The sequence below is a fragment of the Triticum urartu genome, chromosome 2A, assembly GCF_056163025.1.
Source record: "Triticum urartu cultivar PI428250 chromosome 2A, HENAU_Tu73, whole genome shotgun sequence".
In the NCBI taxonomy this organism is placed as follows: Eukaryota; Viridiplantae; Streptophyta; class Magnoliopsida; order Poales; family Poaceae; genus Triticum; species Triticum urartu.
The window spans coordinates 273,973,904-273,989,078 of NC_141874.1; the positions used below are offsets into that span (position 1 = coordinate 273,973,904).

Consider the following 15,175-nt stretch of genomic DNA (forward strand, 5'->3'; position numbering starts at 1 on the left):
CAAACGTTGTGAACAACATGACCGCGCACCTGTCCGCAAACATTCGTGTAACCGCGAGGGTCGGCTCTGATACGAACTTGTAATTCCCCGGACACACCCACCGGTGGTCGTTACTCCTGGCGGGATCTAGACTGGCCCCATAGATCAATACTAGTATTTTCCGCACACTTTGTCCTCCCGGTCGATCACTGTGGGAGTCCTGGATTAGGGGGTCTCCGGACAGCCGGACTATCTCCATTGGCCGGACTGTTAGACTACGAAGATACAAGATTGAAGACTTCGTCTCGTGTCCGGATGGGACTCTACTTGGCGTGGAAGGCAAGCTAGGCAATACGTATATGGATATCTCCTCCTTTATAACCGACCTTGTGTAACCTTAACCCTCTCCGGTGTCTATATAAACCGGAGGGTTTTAGTCCGGAGGATAACAATCACAACATACAATCATACCATAGGCTAGCTTCTAGGGTTTAGCCTCTCTGATCTCGTGGTAGATCTACTCTTGTACTACACATATCTTCAATATTAATCAAGCAGGATGTAGGGTTTTACCTCCATCAAGAGGGCCCGAACCTGGGTAAAACATTGTGCCCCCTGCCTCCTGTTACCATCCGGCCTAGACGCACAGTTCGGGACCCCCTACCCAAGATCCGCCGATTTTGACACCGACATTGGTGCTTTCATTGAGAGTTCCTCTGTGTCGTCGCCGTTAGGCTTGATAGCTCCTACTATCATCGATAGAGATGCGGTCCAGGGTGAGACTTTTCTCCCTGGACAGGTCTTCGTATTCGGCGGCTTTGCACTATGGGCTAATTCGCTTGGCCATCTGGAGCAGATTGAAAGCTACGCCCCTGGCCATCAGGTCAGATTTGGAAGTTTGAATTACACGGCCAACATCCGTGGGGACTTGATCTTCGACGGATTCGACCCACAGCCGGGCGCGCCGCACTGTCGCGATGGGTATGACCTAGCTCTGCCACCGGACGGTACTCCAGAGGCCGCGCCCGCATCAGCTCTGACCCTTAGCTCGGAGCCAACTACGCCAATCGAGGATGGGTGGCTAGACACCGCCTCAGGGGCTGCAGTCTCGACGGCGATCGAGCCAAACACCAGCATAATCCTCTGCACAGCCCGTGACTCCAAGGTGCCGGACTCTCTTCCGGACCCCGAACCATCCGCGCCCCTGCCAATCGAATCCGATTGGGCGCCGATCATGGAATTCACCGCCGCGGATATCTTTCAGCACTCGCCCTTCGGCGACATTCTGAATTCACTAAGGTCTCTCTCTTTGTCAGGAGAGCCCTGGCCGGATTATGGCCAACAGGATTGGGATGCGGACGACGAAGAAATTCGATGCCCACCCACCACCCACTTAATAGCCACTGTCAATAACTCAACCGACATCCTCGACTTCGACTCCGCAGACATCGACAGTATGGACAACGATGCGGGAGGCGAAGAGGAACCACCGCCCACAGGGCACTGGACGTCCACTTCATCATATGACATATACATGGTGGACACACCAAAAGAAGACGACGAGGAACGGAAGGACGCACCGAAGGCTTGTTCCCTCGAGAAGCAGTCATAGCGGCGGCGCAAGCACCGCCCCAAATCCCGCCTCGCCAGAAATAATGATCACACAAACCCATCGTTGGAGCAGGGCGAACCACTGCCGGACCACGACAATACAGAGAATCAAACCGAACAAACCAATTCTGTCAAAGATAATAGTCTGGACGACACAACGCCGGACAGGCACCCGGAGCAGCAGAATGCTTGTCAAAGGCTTGTTGCCACCGTGAGGAGTCTGAAAAAGCAGAAGCAAAGGCTCAAGGCTGCGTAGGACACACTCCAAATCACATGGAGTAAAGTACTCAACACAGCAACAAAGTACGGCGACAGTCGCCCCACCAAGAGCTACCCAAAGCGGAAGTTGCTACCTGAATTCGATGAGGAGGCCTCAGACCCCTCACAACCAAAAATCAGAACAGCCACCTGGCCGGATAGATGACCTCACGGCCAACATAGAGCGGCAAACAATGCCACTCACAAGAAAATACACGATTCACGCGAGGGCTTGCACCAAAAGGACATCGCAACCAAATCCATCTATGGACCATGCAAGCGCGCCCCAGCATACGATATAACACAACAAACATCCGAACAACGCGGTACACCCAGATACAGGGGTGCTGCACACCCCCTATGTTTCACCGATGAGGTGCTGGATCATGAATTTCCAAAGGGATTCAAACCTGTAAACATAGAGGCATACGACGGAACAACAGACCCTGGGGTCTGGATCGAGGACTATATCCTCCACATCCATATGACTCGAGGAGATGATCTCCACGCCATCAAGTACTTAGCACTCAAACTCAAAGGGCCAGCTCGTCACTGGCTTAAAGGCCTCCCCGAAAATTCCATTGGAAGCTGGGCAGAGCTCGAAGACGCTTTTCGGGCAAACTTTCAAGGGACATATGTCCGACCTCCGGACGCGGATGATTTGAGTCATATAACGCAACAGCCCGGAGAGTCAGCCCGAAAGCTTTGGAACATGTTTCTTACTAAAAAGAACCAAATTTTCGACTGTCCGGACGCCGAAGCCTTGGCATCTTTTAAGCACAGCGTCCGTGACGAATGGCTTGCCCGACACCTCGGCTAAAAAAACCAAGAACAATGGCAGCATTAACAAGCCTCATGAACCGCTTTTGCACGGGTGAGGACAGCTGGCTAGCCCGATGCAGCACCAGTGACCCCAATACATCTGAAGTCAGAGATGAAAATGGGAAATCACGACGCAATAGCAATAACAAACACCGGAATAAAGGAGACATCACGAAGAGCACGGCAGTAAACGCCGGATTCAAAAGCTCTCGGCCAGGTCAGCAAAAGCCGCCCTCTAAAGGCGCCAGAGACGAACTGTCCAGCCTAAACAAAATTTTGGACCAAATATGTCAGGTCCATAGCACCCCTGGCAAACCAGCCAATCATACCCACAGAGAATGTTGGGTCTTCAAGCAGTCCGGCAAGCTCAACGTCGTACACAAGGGGGAGGATACACCAAGCGAAGATGAGGATGAGCCTATAAAGGAAGACACTGGGGAACAAAAGAAATTTCCACCAGAAGTCAAAACAGTAAACGTGTTACACGTGATCAATGGAAGAAACAAAACGGCACTCCTAGAAAAATACGCCCGAAGGCCTATCACCGCGGAGTCCTGCCACTGGTCGTCTCAATCGATCACTTTCGACCATCGTGATTACTCAGCAAGTATCCGGCGTGCAGGATGGGCTGCCCTGGTATTAGACCCAATAATTGACGGATACCACTTCACACGAGTCCTGATGGACGGTGGCAGCAGTCTAAACCTGATATACCAGGATACAATCTGCGAAATGGGGATAGAACCAACAAAAATTTGCCATAGCAATATTACCTTTAAAGGAGTAATGCCAGGCCCAGGGGCTCATTGCACGGGCTCCCTGCTACTAAAAGTTATATTCGGCTTCCCCGATAACTTCCGTAGCAAACATTTAACCTTCCACATCGCTTCGTTCCAAAGTGGCTATCAAGCACTACTCGGACATGAAGCTCTTGCTCGCTTTAATGCAATACCACACTACGCTTCCCTCACACTCAAGATGCCTGGTCCACGTGGCATCATTACAGTGAACGGAAGTATTAAGCGCGCCGAAGAGCGTGCGGCTGCCCTAGCAGCTGCACACTAAAACTGGCCTCACCAACTAAAGCATTTAGCAGGTCGTCCCGACATCGGACACGGTTAGACGAGTCCGGCGCAGCTATATGCAATTTATACTGGATCAATGATCACACCCCTCTTACAAATACAAGGAGCTCAACGTGCGCAGACAAGTGGCAATTCTTACTCACCTTGAATTATACATGGTTTCTTTAAAAACTATCTTTTTGCACGACAACTTTTTCACCTAAGCTCCTCCCTTTTATAGACAATCATCGTGCTACACCCGTCCAGGATACGGCACAACGGAGACACAGGCGCAGACGTGCAGCAGGGACCCGCTCCAAGGATTCTTTTTAGATTAAGACCCTGTGTAAACCTTTTTTACCGTCTCTTGTTGATACATATCCACCGAATTCTCAACACAGTTGAGAAGGATGCTGATGTCTTGGCATGTGGCCACGTCAGAATAATGCACGTACCTGGACACAAGGGGCTTCTTACAAGCGGCACTATTTCGGCCCGGTTTATACCATAAAGACCGAATACCTTAGGGAGTGTTCGGCATCGCGAGTTTGGCCTTATATGCATCAGCTTCGAATCATTGTCTTTGGTCAAATGTTGGGTTTTCCTGGCTCCTATGTTTTGGTGCCTTACGTTCCGCTTTACCGGCTAAGGTAGCAACAGGAGAACTACTGCGATTGTGCCCTGGTTCATCCGGACAAGCACCTCAGTAGAGAAAGCCGAAAACTGTCTGTCATGATATAGCATGAGACTGGTCAACCACTCGATGACCTATCATAATGTTAGAATTCCTCCGCCTTAACGAAGGGCTGTTTTCCGGCCAGGCATGTACGCACCCTGCGATCGGGAGAGTGCGGAGCCACCAGGGGCTATCTAGTAGCCCCACTATCAAACTCCTATGGCTAAGTGAAAGTGTTAAAGCATTATAGTCCGTTTGCCTCGCTCGCTGCGCTATCACCTCCTTATTAGGACCAAGACATTGGGTTAAGTGTGAACACGCGTTTTTTGTGAGCACCTCCACATTATATGCGTGGGGGTTGAAGCCGACGGCTGCAATCTTTCAGGTTATACACATGTATACATAAACGGCCGCACAGGACGCTTCATACTACTTTCAGGAAAAAGTATAAAAATAGCCTTATAAAAACTTCATAAAAGCATTGTGTTTACAATGAGAATACATATCACTCAAACATAATATTCTTCAAGCACTGTGCCTCTATCAAACGAGCACCCTCGAGAACCTCCTCGAAATAATGCTCGGCTGCCACTAGGCCTATGACCGAACCCTGCGCCGCGACTACGGAAGCGTCCATCTCCGCCCAATATGCTTTAACACGGGCAAGGGCCATCCGTGAGCCTTCTATGCACGCCGACCTCTTCATCGCATTAATGCGCAGCATCACACCAAGGAACTGCTGCACTAAGCTGAAATAGCTATCCGACTTTTGCTTCTCCGGCCACAGCTGATCCACAACAGCCCTCATGGCGAGTCTGGACAACCTATTCAGTTCGGCCCATTCGGCTAGCTGGTCAGTCAATGAAAGCGGACGCTCTGGAACGTTGAACTGCAACCAGAACAACTTGTCCACTTCACGATCTGTCTGACCTTGGAAGTACTTGGCAGCATCGGCAGCACTCGCCACCAAATCCATATACGCATCTACCGAACTCCACAGCCAATCCAGAGGGGCATACCGTGGATCTCTGAACTTCCTCCGTAACATGAAGAGTTTCCCAGCCGCAATATCCCCGGCTTCCCGCAGCTCCTCCTTCTTCGCTCTCATAGCAGAATGGGTGTCCTTCTCCGTTGCCGTGGCCTTCTCAAGGTCCGCTGCCTTTGCTCGGTTTTCCTTTTCAAGGACCCGGCAACGGTCGGCAGTGTCTTTTAATTCCACGGCCATCTTGGCCATCTTCTCCTGGCTCTCGCAATGTGCGGCCTTCTCAGCCTTCAACTCTTCGGCCGCCTTCAAAGCAGCAACATTACTAATCCTCGCTTGTTCCTTGGCTCGGGCAAGTTCTGCCCGCAAGGTTTCCACGGAGGCAGCTCCATCTGCAGTCACAACATATTAAAGATACTGGCATTATGCTTCTCTTACTATCCGGCGTTCACCAGATAATAACACTTACCATGTGCCTCGTCAAGCCTCTTGTTAACAAGCTCGAGGTCGGCGTCTGCCGCATTCAGTTGCCGTTTTAATTTGGCAAACTCACTAGTCCGGCTAGCCACCAGAGCCTCCACCACCTGCACATAAGGGCAGTCTGGTTATTGCCTGAGAATATGATCCTCTGTTCGCCGCCGTTCTCGACGACAACCAGAGTCTCAGGGGCTACTATCTACACAGGGCACACCTAACACGTGCAGTACTATCACATTCTTACCTACCTCAAAGCCTGTCAGTAGACTCATAAAGGCTTCATGTGATCCGCTTTTGGCGGACGAGATTCTCTCCATCACCGTACCCATCAGCACACGGTGTTCTTCTGAGATGGCCGCTCACCCCACCAACTCCCTCAGAACGTCCGACCGTGCATCAGACGGTGTCGGACTCTTTTGTCTGCTCTCCTCGGGAGCCGGACGCTGGGGACTTCGGGGGTCTATGGGATTATCTTCTGGCCTCACCGGATTCGGAGAGGCCCTCCGTGACGACACTTCGGGGTTGCCCGCTTCTGGAGCGGAGGAGTCCGGGGGAGGCGTTTCGCTCTCCATCATCTCTGGAAGAAGATCCCCCGAAGACGAGCTCATCTGAGAGGGGCTAAGGCCCGAACTGCAAGATATATGCGGTGGTTATTTTCTCAGAAGAAAGATAGCATACCTTAAAGTATTTTGGGATCACTTACGACTCGTTGGAGGGAAGATCCCCCCGCGGACTGTGTGCGGCAGGAGCACCCCCCAAGGCGGGACCTTCTGTGGGAGATTTCTTCTCCCGTTGGAGGGTTCGGCTTCCGGATCCTCGGAAGCAGTCCATTTGCTCCCCCGGTTGTCCTCCTTCATCGAGATGCTCATTCCCGCGGTTGGAACGAGCAGTGACAGGGGCCCGTGCCCGCCCGTATTAACCCCCCCTAGTATCTTCCTTCGAGGGCTCTGGGAAAGGTGCGACCTCGAGCATCTTTTCCAATACCGGATTTTCTAAACCCTCGGGGAGGGGGGCCAAACACCGAATCATCTTCGCCTTCGTTAGCAAGTCCTGGTCAAAAAGCAAACTCTCAGAAACAACATCGAATAAAAGACAGTGTGTTCGGCCAGAGGATTTCTTACTTGTTCGGCGGCGCGGTTACTGCTCAGGCCCACGTCCTCGGTAATATCCGGACACTCCACTTGAGATCCGAAGAATGACTTGTACATCTCCTCGTGCGTCAGGCCGAGGAAACTTTGAATGGAGCGCGGTCCCTCTGGGTTGAACTCCCACAAGCGAAGGGGCCGGCGTCTGCAAGGCTGGACTTGACGAACCAGCATAACTTGTATTACCACAGCCAAATTAAAATCTCCCTCGAAGATATCTCGAATGCGGCTTTGCAGTATAGGCACGTCCTTGGCTGGACCCCAGCTCAGGCCTCTACTAACCCATGACATCAGTTGTGGTGGGGGTCCCGAGCGGAAAGCGGGGGCAGCCGCGCACTTGGCACTTCGGGGAGCCGTGACGTAAAACCACTCCCGTTGCCATAATTCGGACACCTCTGGAAAGGAACCTTCCGGCCATGGAGCTCCTGCCATCTTGCCTATTGATGCACCTCCGCACGCTGCCTGTCGCCCCTCGATCATCTTCGGCTTTACTTCAAAGGTCTTGAGCCACAGGCCGAAGTGAGGGGTAACACGGAGGAAGGCCTCACACACGACAATAAACGTCGAGATGTGAAGAAAGGAGTCCGGAGCTAGATCATGAAAATCTAGCCTGTAATAGAACATCAAACCCCTGACGAAAGGATCCAGAGTGAGGCCTAGACCTCGGAGGAAGTGGGAGACGAACACAACGTTCTCGTTGGGTTCGAGAGTAGGGACGATCTGCCCTCGAGCAGGCAGCCGATGCGAAACCTCGGCGGTCAGGTATCTGGCCTCCCTCAACTTCTTAATGTCCTCTTCCGTAATGGAGGAGGGCATCCATCGGCCTTGAAGGCTGGATCCAGACATGATTGAAGATCCGGAGCACCTAACCTGGGCTTTGGGTGTTAGAACTCGAGGCGAAGGAAGGGTTTGATTGAGCATGAGAGAGAAAAAGAAAAACCTCGTCCCTTTATAAAGAGGGTGAATATCAAGCGTCCTCTCCATAGCCGTTTAGGACTTGCCTATAATCTAGGAGTCCTAGACACGGTTGGGTTACCCACGACCACATTAATGAGAATCCCGTAATTGGGGGAACACGATCTCCGCTTCAGCAAGACGTGTCATGAAACCGCCTCGCGTTATGTGTGGAGCTGGTTAAAAGAAACGGTTCGAATAATCATCGGGCCGTGACGTAACGCCATGCTGCCAAAACAAGCCAGCAAATTAGATCTGCGAAAACGTTATTCTCTCTACGGTGGAATGTGGAATTTATTTTGCAGGGTCGGACACTATCCTCGTATTCAACTTCTTCTGTCATGTATTCGGAGAACGAGCCCGCCTTGCAATGCCGAAGACAATACTGCGCTCTGGACTCGTCGTCATTGAAGCCTGGTTCAGGGGCTACTGTAGGAGTCCAGGATTAGGGGGTCTCCGGACAGCCGGACTATCTCCATTGGCCGAACTGTTAGACTATGAAGATACAAGATTGAAGACTTCGTCTCGTGTCCGGATGGGACTCTACTTGGCGTGGAAGGCAAGCTAGGCGATACGTATATGGATATCTCCTCCTTTGTAACCGACCTTGTGTAACCCTAACCCTCTCCGGTGTCTATATAAACCGAAGGGTTTTAGTCCGTAGGACAACAATCACAACATACAATCATACCCTAGGCTACCTTCTAGGGTTTAGCCTCTCTGATCTCGTGGTAGATCTACTCTTGTACTACACATATCTTCAATATTAATCAAGCAGGACATAGGGTTTTACCTCCATTAAGAGGGCCCGAACCTGGGTAAAACATTGTGTCCCCTGCCTCCTGTTACCATCCGGCCTAGACGCACAATTCGGGACCCCCTACCCGAGATCCGCCGGTTTTGACACCGACAGTCACCCATCCTGAAACTACTCCAAGCTGAGCACGCTTAACTTTGGAGTTCTGTCCGGATGGGCTTCCGGAAAAGAAGGAATTCCTTATTGATATGAGTAGTCTATCATCCCTAATAAGCCAGGCTATCACAAATTTGCTTTAATTATGTTAGGCATTCAAGATTAATAATAAAATTTTCTTATGAGTGTGTTGAATACTATGAGAAGTTTGATACTTGATAATTGTATTGAGATATGGAGATGGTGATATTAGAGTCATGCTAGTTGAGTAGTTGTGAATTTGAGAAATACTTGTGTTAAAGTTTGTGATTCCTGTAGCATGCACGTATGGTGAACCGTTATGTGATGAAGTCGGAGCATGATTTATTTATTGATTGTCTTCCTTATGAGTGGCGGTCGGGGACGAGCGATGGTCTTTTCCTACCAATCTATCCCCCTAGGAGCATGCGCATAATACTTTGCTTTGATAACTTGTAGATTTTTGCAATAAGTATATGAGTTCTTTATGACTAAGGTTGAGTCCATGGATCATACACACTTTTCTTCCTTCCACCGTTGCTAGCCTCTCTAATACCGCACACGTTTCGCCGGTATCATACTGTAACACCCTCGATGCGGCTATATCTCCCACGTGTCGAAGCACGACTTAGAGGCATAACCGCATTGAAAGCAATGTCGCAAGTGAGGTAATCTTCGCAAACAACCCATGTAGTACAATAAGGGAAAAGATACATAGTTGGCTTACAATCGCCACTTCACACAATACATGAATTAAAGCATTACATCAACCAGATACAATCAAGGTCCGACTACGGAACCAAAATAAAAGAAGAACCCCAAATGCGACAAGGTCCCCGATCGACCCCAACTGGACTCCACTACTGATCAACTAGAATGAAACAAAACAAAGGACAAGATCTTCAACGAGCTCCTCCTTGAACTTGGTTGCGTCACCTGCTCGGTAACATCGGCACCTGCAAACTGGTTTTGGAAGTATCTGTGAGTCACGGGGACTCAGCAATCTCGCACCCTCGCGATCAAGACTATTTAAGCTTATAGGAAAGGAAAGGTAAATATGTGGAGCTGCAGCAAGCGACTAGCATATATGGCGGCTAACCTGTTCGCAAAAGAGAGCGAGAAGAGAAGGCAAAGCACGAACGAAGCACTAGAGAACCAACTACGGCAAACATTACTCCAACACCGTGTTCACTTCTCGAACTCCACCGAGAAGAGACCATCACGGTAACTCACACCGTTGATTTATTTTAATTAAGTTAAGGTTCAAGTTATCTACAACCGGACATTAACAAATTCCCATCTGCCCATAACCACGGGCACGGCTTTCGAAAGTTCAAATCTCTGCAGGGGAGTCCCAACTTAGCCCGTCACAAGCTCTCACGGTCAACGAAGGATAAACCTTCTCCCGAGACATTCCGATCAGACTCGGCATCCCGGTTCTACAAGACAACTTCGACAAGGTAGAACAAATCCAGCAACACCGCCCGAATGTGCCGACAAATCCCGATAGGAGCTGCACATATCTCGTTCTCAGGGCACACTCAGATGAGACATCCTACGAGTAAAACCAAACCTCAAGTTTCCCCGAGGTGGCCCCAAAGTCTGCTCGGTCGTACCAACACTCAGAGGAGCACTGGCCCAGGGGGGTTTAAAATAATGATGACCCTTGAGTCCGCGGAACCCAAGGGAAAAAGAGGCTAGGTGGCAAATGGTAAAACCAATGTTGGGCATTACTGGAAGAGTTTTATTCAAGGCGAACTGTCAAGGGGTTCCCATTATAGCCCAACCGCGTAAGGAACGCAAAATCCGGGAACATAACACCGATATGACAGAAACTAGGGCGGCAAGAGTGGAACAAAACACCAGGCATAAGGCTGAGCCTTCCACCCTTTACCAAGTATATAGATGCATTAATTAAATAAGATATATTGTGATATCCCAACAAGTAAACATGCTCCAACAAGGAACAAAATCTCCATGTTCCAACAAGGAACAAACTTCAATCTTCACCTACGACTAACAACGCTATAAGAGGGGCTGAGCAAAGCGGTAACATAGCCGAACAATGGTTTGCTAGGATAAGGTGGGTTAGAGGCTTGGTTCAACAATATGGGAGGCATGACAAGCAAGTGGTAGGTATTGCAGCATAGGCATAGCAAAAGAGCGAGCATCTAGCAAGCAAAGATAGAAGTGATTTCGAGGATATGATCATCTTGCCTGAGATCCCGCAAGGAAGAAGAACGAGTCATGAAGAAGACACACGGACGAAGTCTAACGGATCCTCACAACTCCGGAACGGAACCGAAGCTCACGAGAAAGGCAACCCGGAAAGAAGCAAACAACATAGTAAACAACCACTACAACAACATGGCATGATGCACAATCAAGTATGATGCATGTCCGGTTTAATGAAGCATGGCATGGTAAAGTGCACAAACAACCCTACAAACTAAGTGGGGCTCAATATGCAACGGGTTGCATATTGACGAAACACCACATCAAGTTATTTAGTTCGATCTCGTTTATGTACCCAACAATATTAAATGTTGTTGAACATGGCAAGAGGGTGAAGCAAAGTAAAACTACCTATCTAGTCAAGTTTAAATGAGGCCGGAAGCAACGAACAACAATTCCAGTAAACCCCCATATGCATATATTAGTTTTGGTACTGTTCTGCCCTAAACCATATTTTATAGTTGTTAATCATGCAAAGTGATGCCACCATGTTAAACCAGGCAAAAATTCTACCCCATATACATATAAAGTTTATTGAAATCCGAGTTACGGTTATTTAGTTATGAAATAAATCATTTTAGCATGGCATAGGGGCAAATTTAAACAAACATCATTTTAAACATTTTGAACATGGATGAAAGTTGGATATTACGAATCTAGACAAAATTCTAAGCAAGTTTCATATATAACTTGTTTTAATCCGATGCACGGTTTGTGAGATATTAAATGCATGAACAAGAGGGGCTTTTCTGTAAAAACCACATTCTCTGGAAAATGATAAAATTGCACAAAGGAAACAAAACCTATGGGCCGAAATAGAGGCCGGCCCAACATTGCACAGGGGCTCGGGTGCTGCTTACCATGGGCCAAAGGCCCAGATCTATGGAGGTGGGGACTGGGCCTCGGTCAACGAACGAAGAGGAGGCAGCCCAGGTGCATGGAGGTGCGGTCAATCCGGTCGAGCAGGGCGGTGAGCTGCTCTTCTTGTTCTGAAGGAAAACTGCAGCGACAGGTTCAGGGCGACGCAGGCGCCGGGGAGGTTCTGGCGACAGGGTCGACGGGAACCGGCGGGTATGCGTCGGAGATGGCCGGATCTGGTGTCCAATCGGATCAGGGAGAAAAGGTGGCATCGGGCGAGCTCCAGCTCGTTGCAGGAGATGCAGGGGCGGCAGGGACTTGGCGGGCAGCGCAAGTGGTCTCCTGTGGGCGGCGCGGCGCCCTGGAGGCGGGGACGAGGCCGAGGACACGGGCCGCGTCGGATTCGGCCGGCGGGAGCCCATCTTCGATGATGGTGGCGCCGGCTGGTGCTCCTGTTCGAGGCAAGGACATGGAGAGAGAGAGTTAATCAAAGAAGCCGAACGAAAAAGGGGAAGAAGAGAGAAAGCGAGGGCGGCAGGCGCGCGAGGAGGAGGCAACGGGCGCGCTGGCGGCCCTGCTGCTCGGGTGCTGGTCACGGCAGAGGCTCGGGGCAGAGGAGGAGCACGGCGAAGTCGAGACAGAGGCGGGATCGGGCAGAGGAGGTGCCCATGGCATTGGACTTGGCGTCCTGCAGGTCCGGCAGGGATGGCGACCTTGATGCACGGAGAGATGGAGGCGTGGATTCGGTGAGGCGGCGGAGTTCCTTCGGCGGCCATGGCGCCTGGCGTGCTCCCTGTTGCAGCTGTACAGAGAGAAAGAGAGAGATGTGAGAGGAGGGAGTAGAGGCAGGGAAGGAGAAGGAGAAGGAAAGGAGCAGGGAAGGTCTGGCTATGGTCTCGGTGGTTGGCACCGGTTGGGAAGCAAAGAGCAGCGGAGATTGGTGAGGTGTGTGGGTTTGACGATGGGGATCTGGGAGGATCCTGAGGTGGGAGGAGGTGGTTGTGGTCTCGGTGGTTGGCTGAGTGGGGATTGAGAGGTAGTGTGTGGTTGTTGCGAAGGGGATCCCGAGGTGGGAGAAAAACAGCGGCGGCGGAGGATTTGATGGATGGGACATCTCCCTAGATTTTAGGGTTTGGTCCTCTTATATATAGCAAAAGGATTAAAGGAGAGGGATTTGGATCATCGGATCGAAATCCAACGGACGAGAATAAAATAGGTAGGGATTCCAAATAAGGAAACGGTGATGTTTTGTAGATGTTTGGGGATGTTCTGGATCCAACAGTGACGACAGTCTGGGTCGGGTTCGGGACAACTTTCGGACGCGCGCGAGGAGGGTCACGGGCTGACGAGAGAGGTTAGGTAGGGCCTGGCGGTTAGTAGTGGGCTGTGTAGACGGCCTCGAGCTGAGAGAAGAGAAGAGAGAGACCCGGCGACTGTTTCCGGAGACCGAAAACGTCCGACGAAAAGACCGGCTATAATGCCGCTATAGTTTAACGGTTGGGCTATCAAACTAACTCTGAATGCGATGAAACTTGACATGCGGTCTATCTACACTATAATAAGACCGCATGCCAACTTTCAACCCATTCCGAGAACATTTTCCAGCCACTTATAAAATACTATTTCGGACATGCCGCAGGCGCGTGCGAGTGTGGTTGGACTCAGAATGGACAACGGACGGAACTGGGGAAACCCGGACGGATGCAAGTTTCGAAAACATGCAGATGCAATGCGTATGATGACATGGCAAGATGCAACACGCAAGCGAATAACTGGAAGACACCTGGCACATCGGTCTCGAGGCGTTACACATACACCCACCATATACCTTCGTCAAAACAGCCACCATACCTACCTATCATGGCATTTCCATAGCCATTCCGAGATATATTGCCATGCAACTTTCCACCGTTCCATTTACTATGACACGCTCCATCATTGTCATATTGCTTTGCATGATCATGTAGTTGACATTGTCTTTGTGGCAAGGCCACCGTTCATAATTCTTTCATACATGTCACTCTTGATTCATTGCATATCCCGGTACACCGCCGGAGGCATTCACATAGAGTCATATTTTGTTCTAAGTATTGAGTTGTAATTGTTGAGTTGTAGGTAAATAAAAGTGTGATGATCATCATTTTTAGAGCATTGTCCCAAGTGAGGAAAGGATGATGGAGACTATGATTCCCCCACAAGTCGGGATGAGACTCCGGACGAAAAAAGAGAGGCCAAAGAAGCCCAAATAAAAAATGAGAGAAAAATAGAGAAGGGACAATGCTACTATCCTTTTACCACACTTGTGCTTCAAAGTAGCACCATGATCTTCATGATAGAGAGTCTCCTATGTTATCACTTTCATATACTAGTGGAAAATTTTCATCATAGAACTTGGCTTGTATATTCCAATGATGGGCTTCCTCAAAATGCCCTAGGTCTTCGTGAGCAAGCGAGTTGGATGCACACCCACTTAGTTCCTTTTGTTGAGCTTTCATACACTTATAGCTCTAGTGCATCCGTTGCATGGCAATCCCTACTCACTCACATTGATATATATTGATGGGCATCTCCATAGCCCGTTGATACGCCTAGTTGGTGTGAGACTATCTTCCCCCTTTTTGTCTCCTCCGCAACCACCATTCTATTCCACCTAAAGTGCTATGTCCATGGCTCACGCTCATGTATTGCGTGAAGATTGAAAAAGTTTGAGAACACGAAAAGTATGAAACAATTGCTTGGCATATCATCGGGGTTGTGCAGGATTTAAATACTTTGTGTGGTGAAGATAGAGCATAGCCAGACTATATGATTTTGTAGGGATAACTTTCTTTGGCCATGTTATTTTGAAGAGACATAATTGCTTAGTTAGTATGCTTGAAGTATTATTATTTCTATGTTAGTATTGAACTTTTGTCTTGAATCTTTCGGATCTGAATATTCATACCACAATTAAGAAGAATTACATTGAAATTATGCCAAGTAGCATTCCACATCAAAAATTCTGTTTTTATCATTTACCAACTCAAGGACGAGCAGGAATTAAGCTTGGCGATGCTTGATACATCTCCAACGTATCTATAATTTTTTGATTGTTCCATGATATATTATATTCTATTTTGGACATTATTGGGCTTTATTATACACTTTTATATTATTTTTGGGACTAACCTATTAATCGGAGGC

The 15,175-nt window shown here is 49.4% G+C and overlaps 1 protein-coding gene across 3 annotated transcripts in view; it reads left to right on the plus strand.

Annotated features, from left to right (window-relative positions):
* Positions 1-15,175, plus strand: part of LOC125541548 (uncharacterized) — a 35,385-nt gene that overhangs the window by 19,615 nt on the left and 595 nt on the right. The window lies entirely within an intron of this gene.